Raw genomic sequence first — 24,141 nt, forward strand, 5'->3', positions numbered from 1 at the left:
ATTGTAAGGGCATGTTTTTATATTCTACAGGAATAAATAATTGGGTTTTCTCCCCTCAGGAATGGAAGTAAAGGCTCCTTAGAGAAGCACACCCATCCTGACAGAGAATCAGGATGTTTAGATACTTTGCTTCTAAATATCTTGGTTGATATTCAGTTCTGAATTCCCAGGTCTTCATCACCCTCAGCTGAAAGGTGACAGCACTTTCTGCTTGGTGAGCACAGAACATAGTAATCCACTATAGAGGACACTGGGAAGGTTTCTAAAATTGGCATGACTGCCATCCATATCACGATGCCATATTGTTGGCCTTGTCAGGGCTGGTGGGGACCGACAGAGCCAGAATGATGATGGCAATAAAGAATAAAGACCACAACCTCAAATTAGAGAAAGACCAATAACTAGAAGAGAAAAAGAATAGGAAACTGCATGGGAACAGGGAAAAACAGTTAGATTCATCTATTTATGATGTCCAAGTTCTACTGTGGTTTTAGAAAAAGTAGACATTTGGGGGATTTGGGAGATAAAAAATGTTCCCATGTGTTGTTGGCCTTGTTTTTTCTCTGTGGTTTTTTTTTTTTTCCATTTTTTTAATAAAAATTTCAGGCAGATTCCCAAGTTGATAAATAGTCTAAGTATATGAATAGGCAATTTTAGAAAAGAAAGACACAGAAGGAAAGAGAAGGGGAAAAAGAAAGAAAGAAATCAAGTAGTTAACCGCCATATAAAAAAAATGCTCCAAATAATTAGGGAAGTACAAATTAAAGGAACCCTGAGGTTGCATCGCACACTCATCTAATTGACAGAGATGACAACAAGGAAAGTGACAAGTGACAAATGTTGGTGGAGCTATGGGAAAACAGGCCCATTAACTCGGTTCTACTGCTGGTGGAATTGTGAATCGTTCTAGCCATTTAGAACTAAACACTCTCAAAAAAAACAAAAAAAAAAGGTAACTAAACTGTGCATACTCTTTAACTCAGTGAGCCTACTAACAGGCCTCTACCACACCCAAAGAGATCAGAGAAAGAGGAAATCATAGGTGTGAAAATATTTATAGCAGCCCTTTTTGTGGTGGGAAAGAATTGGCAAACAAGGGGATGGCCACTGATTAAGGAATTGGTTAATTCAATCATGGTAGTTGAATGTAATATATTATTATGCCATAAGAAGGGATGAAAGGGACAGTTTCAGAGAAACTTGGGAAGACTTGTATGAACTGTTGCAGAGTGAAGTTAGCAGAACCAGGGGGACAGTTTGTACAATAAAATGGTAAAAACAAACAACTTAAGAAGAAACATGATTCTAGCAGATTGATTAGTGTGGATGGACTCAGTGCAGGCTGAGACATAGATTTTCAAGATGGCCAATGTGGGAATTTTTTTTTTGTTCCGCATATTTGTTTAAAAAAAAGCCCAACAGTTTTTTTTCTTTTTCTTTTTGTTCATTTAGTGGGGAAAGGGAGAAGAGAGAGGGACAGAAAAATTGATGCTTATTGATAAAAAAGAAACTTCAAGAAAAATTTGCATGAGGCAGCTAGGTGGTGGAGTTGGTAAGAGTTGAACTTGGAGTCAGGAAGATCTGAGTTCAAATCTGGCCTCAGATACTTACTAGATGTGTGACCCTGGGCAAATCATTTAACCTTTCTCATCCTTAGTTTTCTCAGCTATAAAATGGGGCTAATAATTCACCTATCCCCTAGGATAGTCATGAGGATCAAATGAAATCTATGCTTTGCTTTACGAATGCTAGTTTTATTATTATTATTAACCAACATCCTCAACCAGTGAGAAGGCAATTTGTTCGTCCTGGAAAATGTTTTTATAGAGTTGGATTGTTTTTTTTAGAAGTGCCTTACATAAAATCAGTTTTATAATAAGCTTAAAAAACAGCAGGGTTGGGTCTGGGCCTACTTTTTGGGGAGTGATTGCAAACATCGTGACGAATGAGAGCTGTGGGCAGCATATTTCCTGAACCTGTAATGGTATTTCCTTTTGGTCTGTTAATAGTTGATATCTCAGCATAATTCTGCTTGACATCAGAGGGAGCCCTTTAGGAAACTGGCAGGGTTTCTTGTAAGGCTATGCTATACAACCTTAGGAAAACATCTCAATGTAGCTTCTCTTTGGGGGTTGGTTAAATGATGGGTACTTCTGAAGCTGTAATTTCTTAGAGCTCTTCTCGTTTCTTCACAAATATCTCACAAAGAAAGGCTTTGAAGATACAGTGAGTGATGTTTTGTATTTATATCAACTTCCCCATCACTACTTAAACTATGTTTCTCCAAATCCAATCCTTGTACTCTTGTGTTTAATGAAAATTGTAGAAACCGGGGGTGGAGCCAACGTAGTAGAGAGAAGCCAGGAAGTTTCCTAAGTTCTCCCCAGTTTTCCTCAGAAACCACATTAAATCAAACCTCTAAACATTTAAGTGACATGACCCACAAAAAGATGGAGTGAAACAATTTTCCACCTTAAGATAACTTAGGACTTAAAGAAAGGTCTGTCTCACTTGGGTAAAAGGGGAGCACAGCCCAGTACAGATGGTGTCCAGACAAGCCAGCAGGAAGTCATTAGCCACAACGTAGGCCAGCAGTGAGGCCCCCAGCCCTAACACAGAAGGCAAACTGCCAGCCACAGAACTCCAGCACAACAGGAGCGAGTAGGCTAGGCCACCCCAGCACAGTGGGCAAACCATGAGCCCCGGAGGCCTCCAGTGCAGAAAGCCAGTGACCAGGTCCCTGGCCTCCAGCACAAGAAGCTTGGGATAGTGCCCCCCTGTGTCCCAGGAGCAGAGTTCAACTTTAAAAGTCACAAGATAGGCTTTGAAAATGAACAAAAAAACAAAACAAAACAGAAAAGAGCCCTAACCTGAGGAAGCTGCTATGGCAACAGGGAAGATCAAAACACAAACTCAGAAGAGGACAACAATGTCAAAATGCCTACCTGTGAAACCTCAAAGAATATGAACTAGTCTCAAGCCCAAAAAGCCTTCTTGGAAGAGCTCAAAAAGGATTTTAAAAATCAAAAAAGAGAAGGAGAAGAAAATTGGGAAAAGAAACAAGAGTTATGCAAGAGAGAGTCACCAGCTTGGAAAAGGAAGGACAAAAATTGGCTAAAGAAAACAATTCCTTAAAAAATACAATTTTGGCCAAATTGGAAAAAAAAAATCCACTGAATAAAAAAGCTCCTTAAAAAGTAGAATTGGTCAAATGGAAAAGGAAGTACAAAAGCTAACTGAAGATAATGATTCCTTAAAAATTAGAATTGGGCAAGTGAAAGTTAATGACTCTGTGAGACAGTCAAACAAAATCAGAAGAATGAAAACAAAAGAAATGTAAAATACCTCACTGGAAAAACAACTGACCTGGAAAATAGATCTAGGAGAGAAATAAGAATTATTGGACTACCGGAAAGTCATGATCAAGAAAAGAGCCTGGACAGCATCTTTCAAGAAATTATCAAGGAAAACTGCCCTGATATCCTAGAACCAGAAGGTAAAATAGTCACTGAAAGAATTCACCAATCACCTCTTGAAAGAGATCTCAAATTGAAAATTCCCAGCAATATTGTAACCATATTCCAGAACTATCAGGACAAGGAGAAAATACTGCAAGCAGCCAGATAAAAACAATTCAGATATCAAGGAGCCACACTCAGAGTTACACAGGATTTAGCCATTTCTACATTAAAGGAACTTAGAGCTTGGAATATTATATTCTAGAACTCAAAAAGAGCTTGCATTACAAGCAAGAATCAACGACCCAGCAAAATTGAGCATAATCTTTCAGGGGAACAGATGGACATTCCATAAAATCGTGAACTTTTAAATTTTCCTGATGAAAAACCAGAACTGAACAGAAAAATCTTCAAATACAAGACTCATGAGAAACATGAAAAGGTAAACAGGAAAGAAAAAAATATTAATCAGTAAGGTCAAACTGTTTACATCCCTACACAGGAAGATGATACTTGTAGCTCTTGAGAAAGTATATGTCTATTAGAGCAGCTAGAAATAGTATAGAGGTAACTTGACTTTGATATGATGATATAAAAGAATTAAAGGTTAAAAAAAGGATTGTACTGGGAGAAGAGGAAAGGTGGAGGCAGAATAGGGTAAATTACATTACATGAAGAGATGCAAAAGATCTATTAAAGTAGAGGGGGAGAAAGGTGAGCATTGTTTGAGCCACTCTCATCAGATCTGGCTCAAAGAGGGAATAACATCCACAGTCATTTGGGTTTAGAAATTTATCTTACCTATAGGAAAGTAGGAGGGGAAAGGGGAAAGAATAGGGAGGCTGATAGAAGGGAAGACAGAAGGGAGGGCAGAAGTTGGAGGGGAAAGGGGAAAGAAAAGAAGGGCTGAAAGAAGGGAGGGCAGATTGAGGGAGGTGGTGGTCAGAAAGAAAACACTGGTGAGGAGGGACAGGGTGAAAGGAAAGAGAAAAGTATGAATGGGGGTGGGGGAGAAATAGGTTGGAGGGTAATACACAGTAACCGTAACTGTGAATGTGAATAGGATGAACTCTCCCATAAAACGGAAGTGGATGGCAGACTGAATTAAAATCCAGAATGCTATAATATGTTGTTTACAAGAAAGATGCAGAGAAGCAGAGAGATACACATAGAGTAAAGGTAAAAGGCTGGAGCAGGATATGTTATGCTTCAACTTAAATAAAAAAAAAAAAGGCAGGGGTAGCAATCCTGATTTCAGACAAAGCAAAAGCAAAAATAGATCTAATTAAAACAGATATGGAAGGAAACTATATCTCGTTAAAAATTACCTTAGACAATGAAGTAATATCAGTACTAAACATATATGCACCAAGTGGTATAGCATCCAGATTATTAGAGGTGAAGTTAAGTGAATTACAGGAAGTAGACAGCAAAACTGTACTTGTAAGGGACCTCAATATCCCCATCTCAGAACTAGATAAATCTAACCACAAAATAAACAAGAAAGAAGTTAAGGAGGTCAATAGAATTTTAGAAGAGTTATATATGATAGACCTCTGGAGAAAATTGAGTGGGGATAGAAAGGAATATACCTTTTTTTCCAGCAGTATGCAGCACCTACAACAAAAATAATTGACCATGTATTAGGGCATAGAAACATCACAATCAATTCAGAAAGGCAGAAATATCAAATGCATCCTTTTTAGATTATGATGTAAAAATTATGTGTAATAAAAGGCCATGGAAAGATAGACTAAAAATTGATTGGAAACTAAATAATCTAATGCTAAAGAATGAGTGAGTCAAGCAACAAAAAATCATAGAAACAATAATTTCATCAAAAAGAATGACAACCATGAGACAGCATACCAAAACTTATGGGATGCAGCCAAAGCAGTTCTTAGGGTAAATTTTATATCTTCAAATACTTATATGAATAAAAGAAAGAGCAAATCAGCGAATTGGGCATGCAACTAAAAAAGCTAGAAAAAGAACAAATTAAAAATCCTCAATTAAATACCAAATTACAAATTCTGAAAATCAAAGGAGAGATTGATAAAATTGAAAGTGAGAAAACTATTGAACTAATAATAATAAATAAAATAAGAGCTGTTTTATGAAAAAAAGAAACTAATAAAATAGATAAACCTTTGGTTAATTCCATGAAAAACAGAAAGAAGAAAACCAAATTATCAGTATAAAAAATGAAAAAGGTGAATTCACCACCAATGAAGAGGAAATTAAAACAATAATTAGGAGGTATTTTGCCCAACTGCATGCCAGTAAGTGACAATCTAACTGAAATGGATGAGTATTTACAACAAATATGAATTACCCAGTTTAACAGAAGAGAAAATAAAATAAATAAGCCCATTTTAGAAAGAGAAGTGGAACTCCCTAACAAAAAAGCCCCGGGGCCAGATGGATTTACAAGTGTTTAAAAAACAATTGATTCCAATATGTATAAACTGTTTGGAAAAATAGATGAAGAAGGAGTCCTATCAAATTCCTTTTATGTCACAAATATGGTGCTGATACCTAAACCAAGAAGAGTCTAAACAGAGAAAGAAAATTATAGACCAATTTCCCTAAAGAATACTGATGCAAAAAATTTAAATAAAATACCAGCAAAAAGATTACAGCAATTTATCACCAGGACAATACACTATGACCAGGTGAGATTTATATCAGCAATGCAGGGCTGGTTTAATTTTATGTCATAATTGACCATATCAATAATAAAACTAACAGAAATCAAATGATTATCTCAATAGATGTAGAAAAGGCTTTTGACAAAATACAACACCCATTCCTATTTAAAACACTAGAGAGCATAGGACTAAATGGAGTTTTCCTTAAAATGATAAGTAGTGTCTATCTAAAACCATCAGCAAGCATTATATGCAATGGGGATAAGCTACAAGCTTTCCCAATAAGATCAGGGGTGAAATAAGGATGCCTGTTATCACCACTATTATTCAATATAGTACTAGAAATTTTAACTTTCACAATAAGAGAAGAAAAAGAAATTGAAGGAATTAGAATAGCCAAGGAGAAAACAAAAACACTCTTTATAAATGATAAGATGGTATACTTAAACAATCCTAGAGAATCAACTAAAAAACTACTTAAAACAATGAACAACTTTAGCAAAGTTGCAGAATATAAAATAAACCCTCATTTCTGTTACCAACAAAGCCCAGCAGCAAAAGATATAAAGAGAAATTCCATTTAAAATAATTGTAGACAATATAAAATATTTGAGAGTCTACCTGCCAAGGCAGGAACTATATGAACACAATTACAAAACACTTTTCACACAAATAAAGTCACATCTAAACAATTGGAAAAATGTCAGTTGCTCATGGGTAGGCCAAACTAGTATAATAAAAATGACTATTCTGTCTAAATTAATTTACTTATTCAGTGCCATACCAATCAAACTGCCAAAAATTATTTCATAGAGCTAGAAAAATAATAACAAAATTCATCTGGAAGAACAGAAGGTCAATATCAGGGGAATTAATGAAAAAAATATAAAGGAAGGTGGCCTAGCCATACCAGATCTAAAACTATTTTATGAAGCAGCACTAATCAGAACTATTTGGTATTGGCTAAGAAATAGAGTGGTGGATAAGTGGAATAGGTTAGGTACACAAGATACACCAGTCAGTGATTATAGTAATACACTGTCTGATAAACCCAAATACTCCAGCTTCTAGGATAAGAGCTCACCATTTGACAAAAACTGCTGGGAAAACTGGAAAACAGTATGGCAGAAACTAGGCATAGACTAACATCTTAGACTGTATTCCAAAATAAGGTCAAAATAGGTACATAATTTATACATAAAGTATGATACCAGAAGCAAATTAGGAGAGCAAGGATAGTTTACCTGTCATACCTGTGGAGAAGGGAAGAATTTGTTATCAAACAAGAGATAGAGAACTTTATGAGATGCAAAATGGATAATTTTGATTACATTAAATAAAAAGTTTTTGCACAAAATAAAACCTAATGCAACCAAGATTAGAAGGAAAGCAGAAAGCTGGAAAACAATTTTTACAGCAAGTGTTTCTGATAAGGGCCTCATTTCTCAAATATAGAAAGAACTGAGTCAAATTTATCAGAATATGAGTCATTCCCCAATTGAGAAATGGTCAAAGGATATGAACAGGGAGTTTTCAGTTGAAGAACTTAAAGCTATCTGTAGTCATAAGGGAAAAAAAAGCTCTAAATCACTATTGATAAGACAAAAACAAATTAAAACATCTCTGAGGTACCACTTCACACCTATCACATTGACTAATATGACAGAAAAGGAAAATGATAAATATTGGAGAAGATGTGGGAAAATTGGAACACATTGCTGGTGGAGTTGTGAACTGATCTAACCATTCTGGAGCAATTTGGAACTATGTCCAAAGGGCAACCCAGCTTTTCATACCCTTTGATCCCAAAGTCGTCATAAAAAAGGAAAAGGATCCACATGTACAAGAATATTTATAGCAGCTCTTTTTGTTGTGGCAAAGAATTGGAAATTGAGGGAATGCCCATCAATTGGGGAATGACTGAACAAGTTGTGGTGTATGTATGTCATGGAATACTCTTGTGCTATAAGAAATAATGAGCAGGCAGATTTCAGAAAAACCTGGAAAGACTTCCATGAACTGATGAGTGAAGTGAGTAGAACCAGGAGAACATTGCACACAGGAAAAACAACATTATATGATGATCAACTATGATAGAGTTAACTCTTCTCAGCAACACACTGATCCAAGACAGTTCCAAAAGACTCAAGATGGAAAATGCTATCCACATCCAGAGAAAGAACTATGGTGTCTAAATGAAGATTGAAGCATACTATTTTCACTTTTTTTTGGTTTCTGTTTATTCTTTCTTGTGGTTCTGTTCTGATTCTTCTTTCACGACATGACTAACGTATAAATATATTTGTCATAATTGTACATGTATAACCTATATCAGATTGCTTGCTGTCTTGCATAAGGGGAGGGAAAGAAAGGAGGGAGAGAAATTTGGAGCGCAAAATCTTATAAAAATGAATGTTGAAAACTATCTTTATATGTGATTGGGAAAAATAAAATGCTATTAAGTGGGGGGGGGAATGAAAAAATAATTGTGGAAACGGCAAAAATATTTTCATTTGGGACTGGTCGTAAGAACTCGTATAACTTTCATGCCTGATCTTTCTTTAATTTATGACATTGATTTTGAGCTGTGCAATTGCACCTAATGCTTCGACCAAGGACAAGTGTTGACTTCACAAAGGCGTTTCTTTCATTATGCTCCGGTACCCTGTAAAGGAACTAAATCTGAATGTGAATCTCCATTCCAACCCTGGGGAGAGCTTTTAGTGGTTTTTCGTCACCAGCTAAAGATTGGCCGACGAAGAGCTATTTTTCCAAATGTTCGTTTTGAATCAAAGAATTAGAATGAAAGCAACTAGTATGTGGCCTCTTAATTAGGATGTCTTCTCCCGAATGTCGGCTCAAACCGTAAATGTGAATTCGTTGCCTTTCCCTCTAAATGTGACTTCCTAATTTGTCAGCGTCTCCCGCCATTTTACTAGTCCCCATGCCTCGCCCTCCCTAATCAATTGAGGGACGGACACTTAGTTCATCCTCTTTTTTATATTCTTCTTTTTCTTCACCCAATCAGTCATCCAGTCCTATTTCATTTCCCTTTGAAATGTCCTTCAGCTTTTTCCTTTTGTCTCTTTCTCAGGGGCAGCTAGATGATGCAATGTATATAGCTCTGGGCCTGGTTTCAGGAAGACTTGAGTTCAAAACCTGCCTCAGACAGTTTTGAGCTGTGTGGCCTTAGGCGAGTCACTTACCCACTTTGTTCCTCAGTTTCCTCATCTGTAAAATGGAGATCATAATAGCACCTACCTCGCAAATAAGTTAATATATATATAAATGTTAGTGGCGTCCTACTGCTACTATTCTAGTTCAAGCCCTCCATGTTATGTCATGCCTGCATATCCAGAAGCAGTCTAATTGATTTCCTTGCCTCTAATGTCTCTTTGTTCCACGTAATCTTTTCTTCCTCTATCCCATTCAGTATTGCCCGGCTGCTTTGAAATAACTGATTTCTAGAGGCAGCTAAGTGGCACAGTGGATAGAGTACCGGCCCTGGAGTCAGGAGTACCTCAGTTCAAATCAAGTCTCAGACACAAACACTATAACACTATAACAGCTAGACAGCTGTGTGACTCTGGGCAAGTCACTTAACAACCCCAATTGCCTCACAAAAAAAAAAAAAAAAAAGAAAAGAAAAGAAATAACTGATTTCTGAATGTCAATGTTCTGTTTCTGAAGCTGTAATTTCATTTACTTAACAAAGTACTCCATGTGATGAAGAACACCTAGACTATTAGGAAAATGGAAAATTTAGAGAAGACAATGTTCCTGTCCTGTTGTATGAGCATAAGCGGTTAATAAGAGTTCAGACTGATGGATTGATATCATCACAGAGAAAACTTTGTTTAATCTTCAGATCATTGTTGTCAGTCAAGGAATGAAACGGAGACATGGGCTTGCCATATATTGAGCATATCCTATGCAAAATCCAAATGAAAGGGGGATTTTTGATAGGCGGTGACATTCTCTGGAAGCTCTTGTACATAATACACAGTTAACTATGTTACACAATATTACACTTTAAATGCATTATGTAATTGCAAAAAAAAAAAAGAAACCAAAACATTTTGAATTTAGGGGAAAGAGAGTGGTTGTTGCTGATGGGAAAACAAATCAGGGAAACTTACAAGAGGAGCTCAGGAAGGGGAGGATCAAGAAATAGGGGAGAGAGAACAAAATCATTTAACCTTTTTGAACCTCAGTTTCCTTATCTATAAAATGGGAATAATACTACTTGCATTTTTTTCATCATCATAACCATATGCCATAAATGCATTATAAGCAAAGTGGGAATAAGCATTTATTAAGCACCTACTACATGTCTATGGGCTCTCTGGTAAGCATTTTACAAATGTTATCTCATTTGAGCCACAGAATGCTATATTAATGTGGGTCATGTCTTCTATTATTTAAGCATGCTTCTCCCTGTCATAGGATTTAGCTGTCAACCAGTCCACGCTTCTTTATTTTGTGGAGAGGAGGAGACATTCATTTATCCAGCACATATTTGTTGAGCACCTACTGGGTGCCAAGTATTGTGCTAAGAAAGATGGAAGTGACTCAGGCCTTATTGTCCCAGAGCTTTGGTTCTTTTGGGGAGGGATTGTATGCAAGGAAGCATACAATAAAGGAGATGATGGGGACAAGAGAGAGAGAGATCCAGAATGCTCCTGGAATCATGATGGAAGGAATGGCCACATTTCAGTGCCAGGGCATCAGGGGGAATGCGGTGGCTTCTCCAAGATCACACAGAAAGTAAGTGCCAGACCTGGCACCCAAACCTAGGTCTGCCAACACCAAATTCAGCGTTCCTCTGTCTACACCAGGCCCTGTTTGGTTTTTTTTTGTTTGTTTGGTTTGGTTTGGTTTGGTTGGGTTTTTTTTGGGGGGGGGGGGCTGGGCAATGGGGTTAAGTGACTTGGCCAGGGTCACACAGCTAGTACGTGTCAAGTGTCTGAGACCGAATTTGAACTCAGGTCCTCCTGACTTTAGGGCCGGTACTCTATCCACTGCACCACCTAGCTGCCCCCAATTTTTTTTTTTTTTTTTTGGTGAGGCAATCAGGGTTAAGTGGCTTTCATAGACCCATATGGGACTTTAAGGGAAAGGAGATGAGAAGCCCTCAAGTCTTGAAATCAGGGTCAAACTTAAGATTTAATTCACATCGAGCCAACTATTTCACCTTTTTCCTTATCTTTTTCTTCACAGATAGAGAGTAGAGGCCCTTTTTGACACAGGTTGTTCAGAGCCCTTCAGGGTAGACTTTGCCTTCACCTCTTATAGAGGAGACATGGAACATAAAGCAGACTGCCAACATGTGCAAGGGTTCATTTTGGAGGTGGGAGGGAGGACAGAATTAGCAGAGCAAAAAAATTCTGGGACCCAAATATGTTATTTAAAAGTTCAGATAAGTATGTTAAGGACGGTGTAGTTAATGGTCCCAAGGGCTTAAAGCCATAGGGGCACAGTATTTAGATAGGGAAGGGAAAGAGATAAGTGTTTACATAGTGCCCACTGTGTGCCAGGCACTAAGAGCTTTTACTAATATTGTCCCATATACTTCCCCCAACAACTCTGTGAGGTAGGTGCTGTTGCTAATCCCCGTTTTACACGTAAGGAAACTTGCCCAGGGTCACAGAGGTATTAAGTGTCTGGGGCTGAACTTGAACTCAGGTCTTCCTGACTCTAGGCCCAGCATTCTATCCACTCTGTCACCAACCACCTGGAAAGAACTAGCATTTATATAGCACTTTAAGGTTTACAATATGATCTCATTTCCTCTTTACAAAAACTTTCGAAGATAGCTGTTATTATTATCCTCATTTTACAGTTAAAGAAATTGAGTCAGGCAATGGTTAAGTGACTTGTCCAAGGTCACACATGAGGCTCGGTTCCTACTCATTCCAAATCTACTCTGTCTCTATCCGGTGTGTGACATAGCTGCCTCTTACATCATTTAACCCAGTTCTCTCATTTTATGTGTGTGGAAATGTAAGTCTATAGAGGTGAAATGTCATTCAGATGGCAGAGCTACATTTCTCAAAACCCAGGGGTCTTTAATGTCCTCAACTGTACCTAGGATCATACTGTAGATAAAGAACCAGAATGGACTTCAGAAGTCCAGTCCCCACAAAGCTGGAATTTAGACCCTGCTCATCTTCCAAAACCAGAACTCCTTCTCTGATACCAGACTGACCACAGGGTTCCTCTAATCACTTCTGTAGATTTCAGGCACTTCATGAACTTAGGTCTTCCTAATTCTCGACCCACTGTCTTTTGTCCACTGTCTTCTCTCATCTCCAGCTGCCTATACATTCCCACAACCCCCTGCTTATAATTTCTTAGAACATCCTTTGCCATGCAGGCCATGTGCTTTCGTAGACCCATGTGGCACTCTAAGGGAAAGGAGATGGGAAGCCCTTGAGTCTTGACCTCAGGGTCAAAGTTAAGATTTAACTCACATTGAGCCAACAATTTCGCCTTTATCTTTATCTTTTTCTTCACCTATTTCTTTATCATTAAAGTGTAGGTGGTTGGACTTGATTCCTAAGGTCCCTGTGATATAAATCTGTGATTTTATTATCTGCTTTAAAATTTAGTGAGCATTGCCCTCAGCACTTAAAAAAAGAAACAAAACCCAGAATTCTTTGAACATTCTATTTATAATGTAATAATCACAAGACAAATACAACAGCTGCTCGTAGAAAAACAGGGAATCATTTCCTGTGGGGGTTTGGGTTTTTTTTATAAAATAGATATTTTAAAGCACCAAAGACACCAACAGGGAATTCACTCTCCCAAAAAAGACTCCCTAATAATTAAATTATCTTGGGGTGTTCTTTTCTTTCTCTACAGATTTTCCCAGATTATTAGAACTGGGAGGACCCTCAAAAGTTCTCTAATCCTAGGAGGAAATTTAGGCTGAGAAGCAAAGGAGATGTGTGAAAGGTCACCCAGTGACGAAGCTGAGGACCTGAGGCTCAGCCTGTCCACTGTTATTTTTATTTGACTCTGAAATTCTGGGTTGTTTTGTTTTATGTTCACAGATTGTTTCTCTTTCTGCAATATTTTCTTCCCATGAAATGATGCCTGTTGTAGTCCAGGGAGAGAGGAGGCAGGCAATATGTGAAATGATGGTGGAAGCCCAGGACACTGTATTGTGAATGCTGGTATGCAAAAAAGAATATTTGGGAAACAGTCTAGTGCTTGTCTCCTGGAAGCCCAGCATACTTCTCTGTAAAATAAAGGGGAGCATTTTTTTTTTAGCTAGACAATGGGGTTAAGTGACTTGCCCAGGGTCATACAGCTATCGTGTTATGTGTCTGAGGCCGGATTTGAACTTAGGTCGCCCTGAGTACAGGGCTGGTGCTCATTCACTGGGGAGCATCTTTCATAAGCTTTACTCAAACGTGAAAAGAAAGTTGGTTGACTATTGGGTTATTATCACAGGCTTGGCATTTTGCTGTTGTCTTTTGGGTGGTGATTGCTTTGCTCCACCCATATATGATAGTTTTCCTATTGCTGTCAAAGAGGCTAAGAAAAAGAAGTTAGATTTCTGGTCTTTCACCTAGCCAGAGCCCTCCCCTGGGGCTGTTCATAGCATCATAGGATTTAGAGTTGGAAAAGACTTTAGAAATCCCCTGTACCTGGGGTCTCTACCTTTATTGTGTCATGGCCCACTGTGGCAGGCTGGTGAAGCCTATGATCCCCTTCTCAGCATAATAGCGTTAAATGCAGAAAATAAAATGCCTGTGATAACTAATGAAACCAGTTATAATAAGATCCAGTGATCAAAATACTAACAATTTAAAGTTCAAATATAAAATATTTTAAAAGTAAAGTTCACAAACCCCAAGTTAGGACCTCCTGAAACTTTATTGTTATTATTATTATTATTATTACTATTATTATATAAGGGTCTGAAACCCTAATTTAAGATCACATGATTGTAGGTCTAAAGGAAAAAGGAACCTCAGAAGTCATTTAGACCAATCCCTTCACTTTACAGATGAGGAAACTTGAGGGAATTAGATCACTTGCCCAACGCCACACAGGATGTAAGGGGCAACGTTGGGACTATGTTGGTGGGAAGGAGGAGGATGCTTTTAGAACAAAATACTTAGTGCCATGGATAATGATTTGGGGATAAAACTATGGGTAAGAAGAAAGCTGATGTTTACGGGAAAATGGAGGCTCATAGACATAAGATGTACCCACAACTACCAACCACTAGGGCACAATGATAATACACTTCACCATCTGCCCTTAACCTCATTTCTCCTGCTTTAAAATTTTGTAAATGGGAAGTATATAGTAGAATTTGCCTGATCCTTCCCTTTCCCTTCCTGCTCCCATATCCTAATTATAGCCCCGCTTCTGCTATTACCTCATGGGAAGGTAAACTGAGAGCCCAGAAGGAGAGAAGAAAAGAAGAAACTGTTTTTAGTATAGCCAAGAGGCTGCATGACGCACCACCACCTTGCGGGCTGCCCTCAGAGTCAGAAAGACCTATTACTGACACACATTGACAGATCACCACCGCTTCCGGAGGTCCTAGGTAAACCAAAAGCTTCAGAGAAGGGTCGATTTGCAATGGTGGAAAAATCTCCCTGGGAGTTCTCTCCATGGGTAAAATTACGATTCTGATAAAAATTGGGGGAAAAAAAAAGTTGGTCCAAATCCCCATTCATCTCCGTTCCCAAGTCTGAATTACTTACAGTCACAGAGCAAACTCTTAAACTTTCTCTTCTTCCCTTTCCTAATGGGTGGTTAGAGTGATCCATGCATCATGGACTGACCGCCTTTCCTGACAGGCCAGAATTAGACTAAGTGGCCTGGGCTGCTGGCTGCGCCTGTTTCTCCTTATGTAGCATCCTTAGGGACTGTGATGAGTTATCTTCCCTTGGGTGGGGCAAGGAAATGAGTGACCCTTTTTTGTTTTTCAGGAACAGCTTTTGCATTTCTCAGTTAGAGAAGCCAGGGTCATTAGGTCTAGGACTTGACTTTTTCCTCTGGGCTTGGTGGTAAGAGTTTCAGCTTGTTAGCAAAGAGGCAGGTTCCTCCAAATCTACTAACTGCATGCATGTTTGTTCAAAATTCAGGCAAAATATTCGTCATATTTTATTTTATTATTAGTGCCTTGGATTTAAGGGAAGGTAAAGCTACTATGCATTAAAGAATGGTAGAGTATCAGAAGTGGAAGGGACCTTAGAAATCATCTGGTTCAACTTTTCTCATTTCCTAGAGGGAATTGAAGGGAGCTGCTTGCTTGACTTGCCTAGCCTTTAGGCTACATAGTGGCAGAGACTAGAACCCTGGTCTCCTGGCTCGCAGGACTTCTCTCTGTTACATTACTGCCTCTGCCTGCACCTGAAAGGCCACCTCTATGGTCCTGGTTAGTTCTGCCTCCTAACTTGTGTTTGTATTGAATTCCTTATTTGACACTGACTGTTGCCACAGAATAGCTACAACAAATGGAGATTTATCTTGGGAATCTTGCTTCCTATAGTGTTCTGTAGTCTAGGTCAGTGTAGTTGTTGTGATTATGACTTGGATATAAGTGAGGCAGAGCTGTGCCAAATTGTCAGCCTCGCTCTCTCCTCCAGAGCCATGTAACTCCATAGGCAAGACAGTGGCCATGGCCTGGGGAGGCAGTGGATGACCTTGGCCTTTCCAAATTAGTCATTTAGTTATTAGTTTCCCAGCAACAGCCTCTGATCAACTTTTAGAATACTAAAATGCAGATCTCAAATTAATTCTTTCTTTCTTTCTTCCTTCCTTCCTTCCTTTTCTTTTTCTTTGTCTTTCTCTGTCTTTCTTTTCTTTTCTTCCTTTTTCTTTCTTTCTTTCTCTTTCTCTTTCTTTCTTTCTTCCTTTCTTTTCTTTTCTTTCTTTCTTCCTTTCTTTTCTTTTTTTCTTTCTCTTCCTTCCTTCCTTCCTGGACTACATTAAATGGATAATTTTGTTTTTTAACCTGTTAGTCAGAAGCAGCCCACTTCTACTGGTGGGCTTGTTTGGCGGGGACAGATGGATATTATAGGCAACCTACCTGCCAAATCCAATGCAATCCACCTAGGTTAAAATGAACTCTGCCCCATTCTTAACTTCTATATGGAAAAATCAACAGTTGTAAGGAATCACTTGGCAAGAGAAGCTGTCAGTCACATTCTCTTCTAAGGAAGCATCTCACTGCATCCTAGTCTGATGAATTGAGAAGACAGCACCTTCAGTTTTAAGCACAGTTGTATTAAATTAACTCAGAATTTTTCTACCTTCTATGCCTAACCTCTCAGAACTGGCAGTATGCTCTTCTTTATTGGATTGAGACTTCACTGGCACATGGAGCTAAGTTTAAATTTTTAATTGTAGAATTCAGCTGGATTGGATTCTTGCAGGAACTACTTTAAATGCCCTTTTTGTGTTTGCATTTTAATTATCTGTTAAAATTTTAGGGAAGTCAGGGAGTATTTTGAAAAGCAGACCTGTTTTTGTGTCCTGAACCCATATTGTAATCGATCAAAGGCTATGGACTCCTCATACCAGTGCTTTGAAGTGCATAAAATAAAATACATTGGATTACAAAGGGACTTGATTATACTGAAGTAGCAGTAAGATATTGTTATTATCCAATTTAACTACTTTATTTTACTGATGAGGAAATGGAAGTTTCATTATCTATTGATTTGGATGCATTTTCTATTTCTGTAGGCAGGAGAAATTAAAAATGCTTAATTTCTTTTTCTTTGCCTCTCAGAAAGCTCTCTCCTTCCTTCAGTAAAATGTGTAAGTACCCACTGCTGGCTTAAGTATTTACTATTTAGGAGTTCTATGGTTAGATGTCCATGCATGAAAGAACTCAAAACTGAACTATAGAGATAATTTAGTCCCAGTTCCTTCATTTTTATAGATGATTAAACTGAGATGCAGGGAAGACATATGACTCGCCTGAGGTAACAAAGTTCCTTGGCCATGGACACAGGACTGGAGACCTAGTTCTCTTTATACCCCTTATCCACCAAATCATGCTATCAATGTTTTTTTTTTTTAAATAAGAGAGAGACCCCACAGGAGAATATTGATAAACCTTTGACTTTCTCCTTTGTACTCCAGTAAAGTCAAATCTGTGAATTGAGAGTCAGATTTTGCTCAAAATAGTTATTTCAGAAGTCAAGAATCTAGTAACCATTAGCATGAAAAGCATACTTAAAACATCCTTTGCTTTGGAAAAAAAATTTTCATTACTTACCAATTTAGGCTGCCTCTCCCATGGCACACAGTCGTAACTTTTTCACTAGCAGTTTTGTGGCTATTAAGGTGGAGAAGGGAAGATACAGTGTTTTCTGCCTAGCCTGCTTGAAGGGTGCTGAGAAGTGCTACATTTTCTCCAAAATGGAATGGTTTAAAGTATTCAAAGAAAGATCGACATCCCTCCAGATGTGCAAATGTCAGGCTCTACAGATATCCGGCAAAATGCTGAGTGCAGTACTTACATGTCCTTATACAAGTCGGACCTGATTTGTGTTCAGGATCATGATCAAAGCTCAAATGGCCATATAATGAATAGCCCGAAGCCTGACAGAGCTGGGGGGAAAGAGGGACTCAGAGAGCATGAGGAAGGAGAAAGCTTTCCCATGCCTAGTTATGACAATTTTTTTTAGCGGGGCTGCTACGGTAATATAGTTTGAATTTGTTAGGAAGTCTTTTCAAACTTGTTTCTCATGTTCTGTGATCTTGCCTTAACACTCTAAGGAGCAATCCTTTTCTGGCAGTAGGAAAATACTCAGTCTGACTTTCTCCCAGACCTTTTCCCAAAAGTTTGGGAAAAAGCATTTTGGAGGACAATCAGACTGTTGAGAATTTTCCTATTCCCGGCTGTCAGTGGAGAAGTGAGTGGAGAGTATGGGCAGACAGGGGTTAAAATGGGTGGATGTGGAAGAGAGGGCAGATGAGCGTTCTGGGGATGAAGTCAGAGGACCTCTGAGATTCTGTGTTTGCTTAATTTCAGAAAAACCTTCCTAATAACTAGAGCTGTGCAGAAGTAGCCTGGGCTTCAAAGAGCTATAAAAATGTGCATACCCGTTGACCCAGCAATAGCACTTCTAGGGCTATATCCCAAAAAGATCATACAAAAGGGAAAAGGACCCATATGTACAAAAATATTTATAGCAGCTCTTTTTGTGGTGGCAAAGAATTGGAAATTGAAAGGATGCCCATCAATGGGGGAATGGCTGAGCAGGTTGTGGTATATGAATGTAATGAAATACTATTGTGCTATAAGAAATGATGACCAGGCTGACTTCAGAAAAATGTGGAAAGACTTGTATAGTCTGATGCTGAGTGAAGTGAGCAGAACCAAGAGAGCGTTGTACACAATAACAGCCATGTTGTATGATGACTAATATTGATGGACTTAACCCTTCCCAGCAATACAAGGATCTAAGATATCTCCAGAGGCCTCATGGTGGAAAATGCTATCCACATCCAAAGAAAGAACTATGGAAGTTGAATTGCTATTTTTTTTTCTCTTCTATTGAGTTTTGTTTCCTCTTTCTGATGGCTCTTCCTGTTGGTTTTAATTTTTACTTACAACATCACTAATGTGAAAATATTTTTAATAGGAATATAAATGTATAGCCTATATCAGATTGTGTACTGTCTTGGGGAAGGTGGTGGGGAGGAAAGGGGAGAAAAATTTTAAACTCAAAAGCATATGGAAGTGATTATTGATAAATCAAAATAAATTAATAAAAAAAAGTAGCATGGGCTTGCTCAGGTGGTGGCACATTCCTCCCCACTGGTTATCTTCAGTTAGTTCATGATGACCACTTGTCAGATTGGTTATAGTGCAGATACTTGTTCAGGTATTGAATGAATGGGGTGGGGGGAAGAGTGTTTACTATGTACCAGGGGCCATTCTGAAGCACTGAGAATACAAATACAAAAGTGAGATAGTTCCTGCCCTTAAGAATCTTGTATCTTAGTGAAGTGAGAAAAATCCATAGAAGAATGAAGGAAGACAGGTTTGGTCCAGGGACTCACAGGAGTGGTGAGTTATGCACAAGGGAGTTCAGCTGTTAGGGCCTTTCTAGGAGCAGTGGCTGCATTAGCTTGGTTACCCTGCCCAGAACAAGAGTCTGGGAATGGGTAGGACAAGAGAAAGACTGATTGTCTCACCACTGGGAATAAAACCCTGATCTGGTCTGGGGCTGGCTAGATATCATGGACTCAACTCACTAATCAAGGCAGCTGGACCCCAAGGCGATCAGCAGCTGAGGATGAACTGGGGACTTTTTCTGGAGTCCTTCCAGGAAGATTCCAGGTGAGGAAAAGTAAGATGAGATTCTGTGATACTCTGAGCAGGCATCAGTCCTGGCTCTTCTACTTAGTGCCTTTGTGATCTAGGTCCAATGGCTTAACTTTTCTTCTGCAATGAAGGGGGTTGACCTATGTGATCTCTGTGGTCCCATCTGCATTTAAATCTGAGATCCTATATTCCTAGCCTGGATGTAAAGAAAAACTTCCTAACAATTAGAACTATTCTTGAGTGGAATGGACTGTCTCAGGAAGTAGCGGATTCCCTTTACTAGACAGCTAGATGACCCTTGTCATTAGAGGGGGATGCCTTTTCAGGTATGGGTTGGAATTAATGGCTACTGAAGTCATATTCTGAGTCTGAGATTCTCCGGGTTTAAGCTGTAGATCAGGATCAGGCAGGGGAGGAAATCCCTCAGAAAAAGTCAGCTTTTGGAGGGATTCTCCTTTCTGGTTGTGGGCTACTCCTCAGGAATTATAGTGAGTGTTTTTGTCTTTGATCTTGACCCTGATGCCTGCCCAGTCCTGATTTTGATATCTTGTGTTCCTGGCCTTGTTTCCTCTGAATGGCTTCTGCAAATGCCGGACTCTTTTTTTGACTCTGACCTGTTAACTTGGCCCTGATTTCAGATCAGTAAAACCAAGCCATAAAAAAAGGAACCAATTAACCTTGGACTCCAGCATCCTTCTCTCCAGTTAACCCAACTGAAATGGTTCAGCAGAGAGACCTTAAATCTGTTTTCCCTACACCTACAAGTCAGGATCTCTGTTTATTCATCTATTCAGAAAAGGATGGGAGGAGGGCATCAGCTGCTGTTTGACCCAGTAGCAAAGATAAAGCAATTTTATAGATATATTGCTAATTTTCATCATCTTTATTTCGTGTTTTGGTCAGTTTCACAGAATGTTTCTTTCAGGGTCTCCATGTCAGTGATGTATCAAAATAGTCCTGAAGGTCTGCTCAGCATAAAGGCTGTCTGTCTCTGTATTTTCCTTTTTGGCGGCATATGTCTGTGAATGTTTTTTAGTTGCTTAAAAATAATTCTGTCCTTTATTTTAAGACCCTTGAATAGAAATAGACCCAAGTCTAGAAGTTGATGGGTAAGTGCTGAGTACTGGAGTTAGTATTTTTCAAAAATTATGAAAATATGAGCTGGGTTTGTATTTAATTTTGTTGTATTGATTTGAAATAATAGAGTTTTTTTTTTTAAGTTAAGGACCTTTGAACTGACTTCTCTGAGTTAGTTAACAAGCATTTTTAACTTTATTGCTTACTGTGTGCCATGCACTGTGCTACGTATTGGGGCGATGAAAAAGGGCAAAAAACTGGTCGCTGCCTCCCAGGAGGTCCCATGCAAGTAACTATGTGTATACAAGATGTATACAGTGTAAGTGGGGAATCTGAAGATTGGAGTAGCAGGGGAAGGGAGGGTGGGAAAAGAGCAGTCAGAAGTGAAGACAGAGCATTCCTGGAATGAAATACAGCCAACAAAAAGGTACAGAGTTGAGAGATTGTGTGTGCATGGGACAGTCAGTGTTCTTGGCCACATCCCTTTCGTCTCAAAATCCTGTATACCCCTACCCCAATTCTGGAAGAACTGGGTTCATCAGTAGGGTTACCACATTTGCAAGATAGTGAAATTAGATTGTAAACTCCCTGAGGACAAGGACTATCTTTTGCCTCTTTTATGTCCTTAGCGCTTAGTTTCTGGAACATGGTAGGCACTTAATAAATGTTTATTAATTATTGATAGATTTAATATTGTATACAGCTTGCCCCCAGAAACCTTCTTATGCTAGCCAATGATTGGGTGCTATGCCTTTTTTGGCCACTAGATGGCAAAATGATTTGAGTAATTCTGCAGAGCCTATCCATTCCCTAGAAGTAACTGGTCTGTATTTATTTATTTATTTTTATTTTTTTTATTTGGTCTGTATTAATTAACTTTTCTAGAAACCCTGATGAGGTACCATTGCAACCCATTGGGTTTAGCAAAAGTCACGCAATTACGTGTGCTCTCAATTTTTGCTCAAGTTGCTACATGAATCCTTTCAAATGGTTTAAATTAGCCTTTACATTATTTTCGTAATGGAGACTCACATAGTAGAGAATTTTTCATTTACAGTACACTGAGTGTTGGGCCATTTTCTAACAGGTTTACTGGGCATTCTTTGAAAGTCTATGCTGCAGGGACTGTCTTTGTAAGCACAGAAAGGATTGACTCTTGATCAGTGCTTATTAGTTAAATGATTGACTCTAGAGTTGATTGGTTTTTATACATTTTAGTAACAGCTTGGTCTATCTAATAGATCTCTGTATCTCAGACAAGCCATGGACTTTCCACTTAGCACAGCTTAGGGCAACCACACAAAATTATATTTACATTTCTTTCTTCCTGCACGATGCCTTTATGATTGATTCTCTGGAGTATTGCTGGAAGCTCTTGTTTTTGCTATGAGAAGACAAATCCTGTTTTCAAGTCATGTTGATAGCACTTGGTTGAAAATTATAGGAGTCATGGGCAATGAGTCTTAGAACAGGAAGTGACTTTAGAGATTTGATCCCTTTAGAGATTTTATAGATGAGGAAACTGGGCTCACAGAGAGGTCAAGCTCACAGCATAGATCTCTGACTTCCTGACTCCATGTCCAGTGCTTAAAGGCCTTGAAATACTTAAGACTAAAATTATGTAAGACTTCATGAACTCCAGTGATTATCTAGAAGGAAATTGACAACATATGGCACATAGACCTCGGAGGGTCCAGAAATAGTCCAGGGTATGTGGGGAAAAACTTTTATTACATTTTATTTGAAAATCATGCTACATTTTGGTTAGTTAGTGACCAAATTAACAAAGAGTGGTGGAGAGTAGGGACTTAGAGGTTTCTCCCCATACCTCCATAGTATGTGTGTGTGCACTGGTGTGCACATGTGTGTTTTAAATTGGACTGTGAATTCAGTGGTGCTAATGGAGATTGGCACTTTCTTTGCAATTTAATCTTATAGAATTTTGGGGGACATTTAGAATTTAAATGACTTATCCCGAGTCACAGAGCAGGACCTGAACTCAGCTCTGACTCTAAGACCAGACCTTTTTCCGTTCTGTAAAGCTGCTATTAAGTCACAAATGTATAATTTTAATTTTTTAAAAACGTTATGAATTGAATAGGAAAACATGCATGTTCTTAATGTGTTGTCCTTGAAAATACCATGAGGGGAGCTAAAAGGGCCAAATTAATATTTTTCAGAAAAAAATATATTACCTCTAAAAATGAAAATGGATTCCAAACCAGCTGCTAGCATCTAGATTGTATTTTGGTATAGGTAATCAGTAAGTATATGGCAGCCAAATTTTTAGGTGGAAGTAGGGGAAGGAGGAGGTCATGCCAGGCTTCTTCCTTTGAGAATAAAAATGAGTCCATTCTGAAAACAGACCCATTAGAAGATCCAAACTGCCACAATCTCTTTCTCATGGCTTCTTTTCCCCAGGCAGCTGAAGCAAAGTGACAAGACAAGAGAGGGGCTGAATAATTAGGTAATGAGATTGCAGAGTTGGCAATCAAAAAATTCTTAATTACTGACTTTGGAGAAAGAACATGGTACAGTGGGAATAGTATTGAAATGGAGTCCCAGAACTGACACTAGTCACTTATTACCTTAGTAACTGGACAATTCCATTTTACTCTCTTAGTTCCCGTTTTAGATTCATAAAAGGAAAGTATTTAGCTAGATAAGTCTCTAACATCCTTCCCCAATTGCTTTGCAGAAATTTCAAACTACGTCATCAAAACCTCACAATATAGCCACTCTCACCCTTCCTACCTTTCCTATCTCTGTGGTTTATGACAGGAAATAAAAGGGTAAAACCATTAGATTTTTATAGTCTGATAGGAGAACATCAGACTTCAGTTTTATTAAAAGCAGTCTGGCATGGTTTACCAGAAACCTTTCCTAGAATTTGCCCTATATTTTCATTCCTTCCCCTAGGTTTTAATCTCATTTGATATTCACTGTGTATTAGATGGCATGTCCTTACCAGCCTAACTGTGTCTTGGTGACAGCTTGTCAAGAGTCAAAAAGACTTTCTCCTTCTAGTGCTTTCTTGTTATTTCCCAAAGAGGATATATGCTTGAAGGGAATGAAAACAAACAAACAAAAAAAAAAACTAATGAAACTTGGGAAGTAGGTGACTTGGTGTCATGTATACTATTTGAAAAATTTGCCGTGTTTGAATCCTGCCTCAAAGACTTAACTAGCTGGGAGACCCTGATCAAGTCACTTAACCAAATTCAACTTCAGTTTCCTCATCTGTAAAATGAGGGACAGTAATAGCACCTACTTCAAAGGATTGTTGTGGGGATCAAACAAGACGGCATATGTGAGCTGCTTAGCAAATCTTAAAGCAGCTCTGTAAATGTTAGCTGCTCTCTGCCTTCTCCCCTACCCTCCATTCTTGTATAACTCAAGCTTAGTTTGAATCTGGTCACCAAGATTGCCCTAGTAAGGGGGCCAGATTTGTGTAGTCTGCGCTGGCATGCGTTGGCCTGCGATTAAATCCTGAAGTTTCAGTATTTGTACACACACATCAGGATGTCCCACAGAAAGATTCAATAGGATGGAGGACAACTAATGGATTTTTGCAACTTTGCTAAACTGCTGCAGTGTGTGTGTGTGTGTGTGTGTGTGTGTGTGTGTGTGTGTGTGTGTG

The 24,141-nt window shown here is 38.6% G+C and overlaps 2 protein-coding genes across 5 annotated transcripts in view; one reads left to right on the top strand and one right to left on the bottom strand.

Moving 5' to 3' along the window:
• The window catches only part of MED12L (mediator complex subunit 12 like), a 385,357-nt gene that overhangs the window by 164,064 nt on the left and 197,152 nt on the right, over positions 1–24,141 (top strand). The gene's annotated exons all lie outside the window — the stretch shown is intronic.
• The window catches only part of P2RY14 (purinergic receptor P2Y14), a 41,813-nt gene that overhangs the window by 10,569 nt on the left and 7,103 nt on the right, over positions 1–24,141 (bottom strand). For 2 of the 4 annotated variants that reach the window (XM_027875730.1, XM_027875731.1), the window contains exon 2: positions 5,051–5,075. The exons of the other annotated variants lie outside the window; for them this stretch is intronic. The gene's annotated coding sequence lies outside the window, so the exon portion shown is untranslated. The remainder of the gene's footprint in view (positions 1–5,050; positions 5,076–24,141) is intronic. 4 annotated transcript variants of the gene reach the window in all.

The sequence above is a fragment of the Vombatus ursinus genome, unplaced genomic scaffold (genome assembly GCF_900497805.2).
Source record: "Vombatus ursinus unplaced genomic scaffold, bare-nosed wombat genome assembly UNPS02014810.1, whole genome shotgun sequence".
Taxonomy (NCBI): domain Eukaryota; kingdom Metazoa; phylum Chordata; class Mammalia; order Diprotodontia; family Vombatidae; genus Vombatus; species Vombatus ursinus.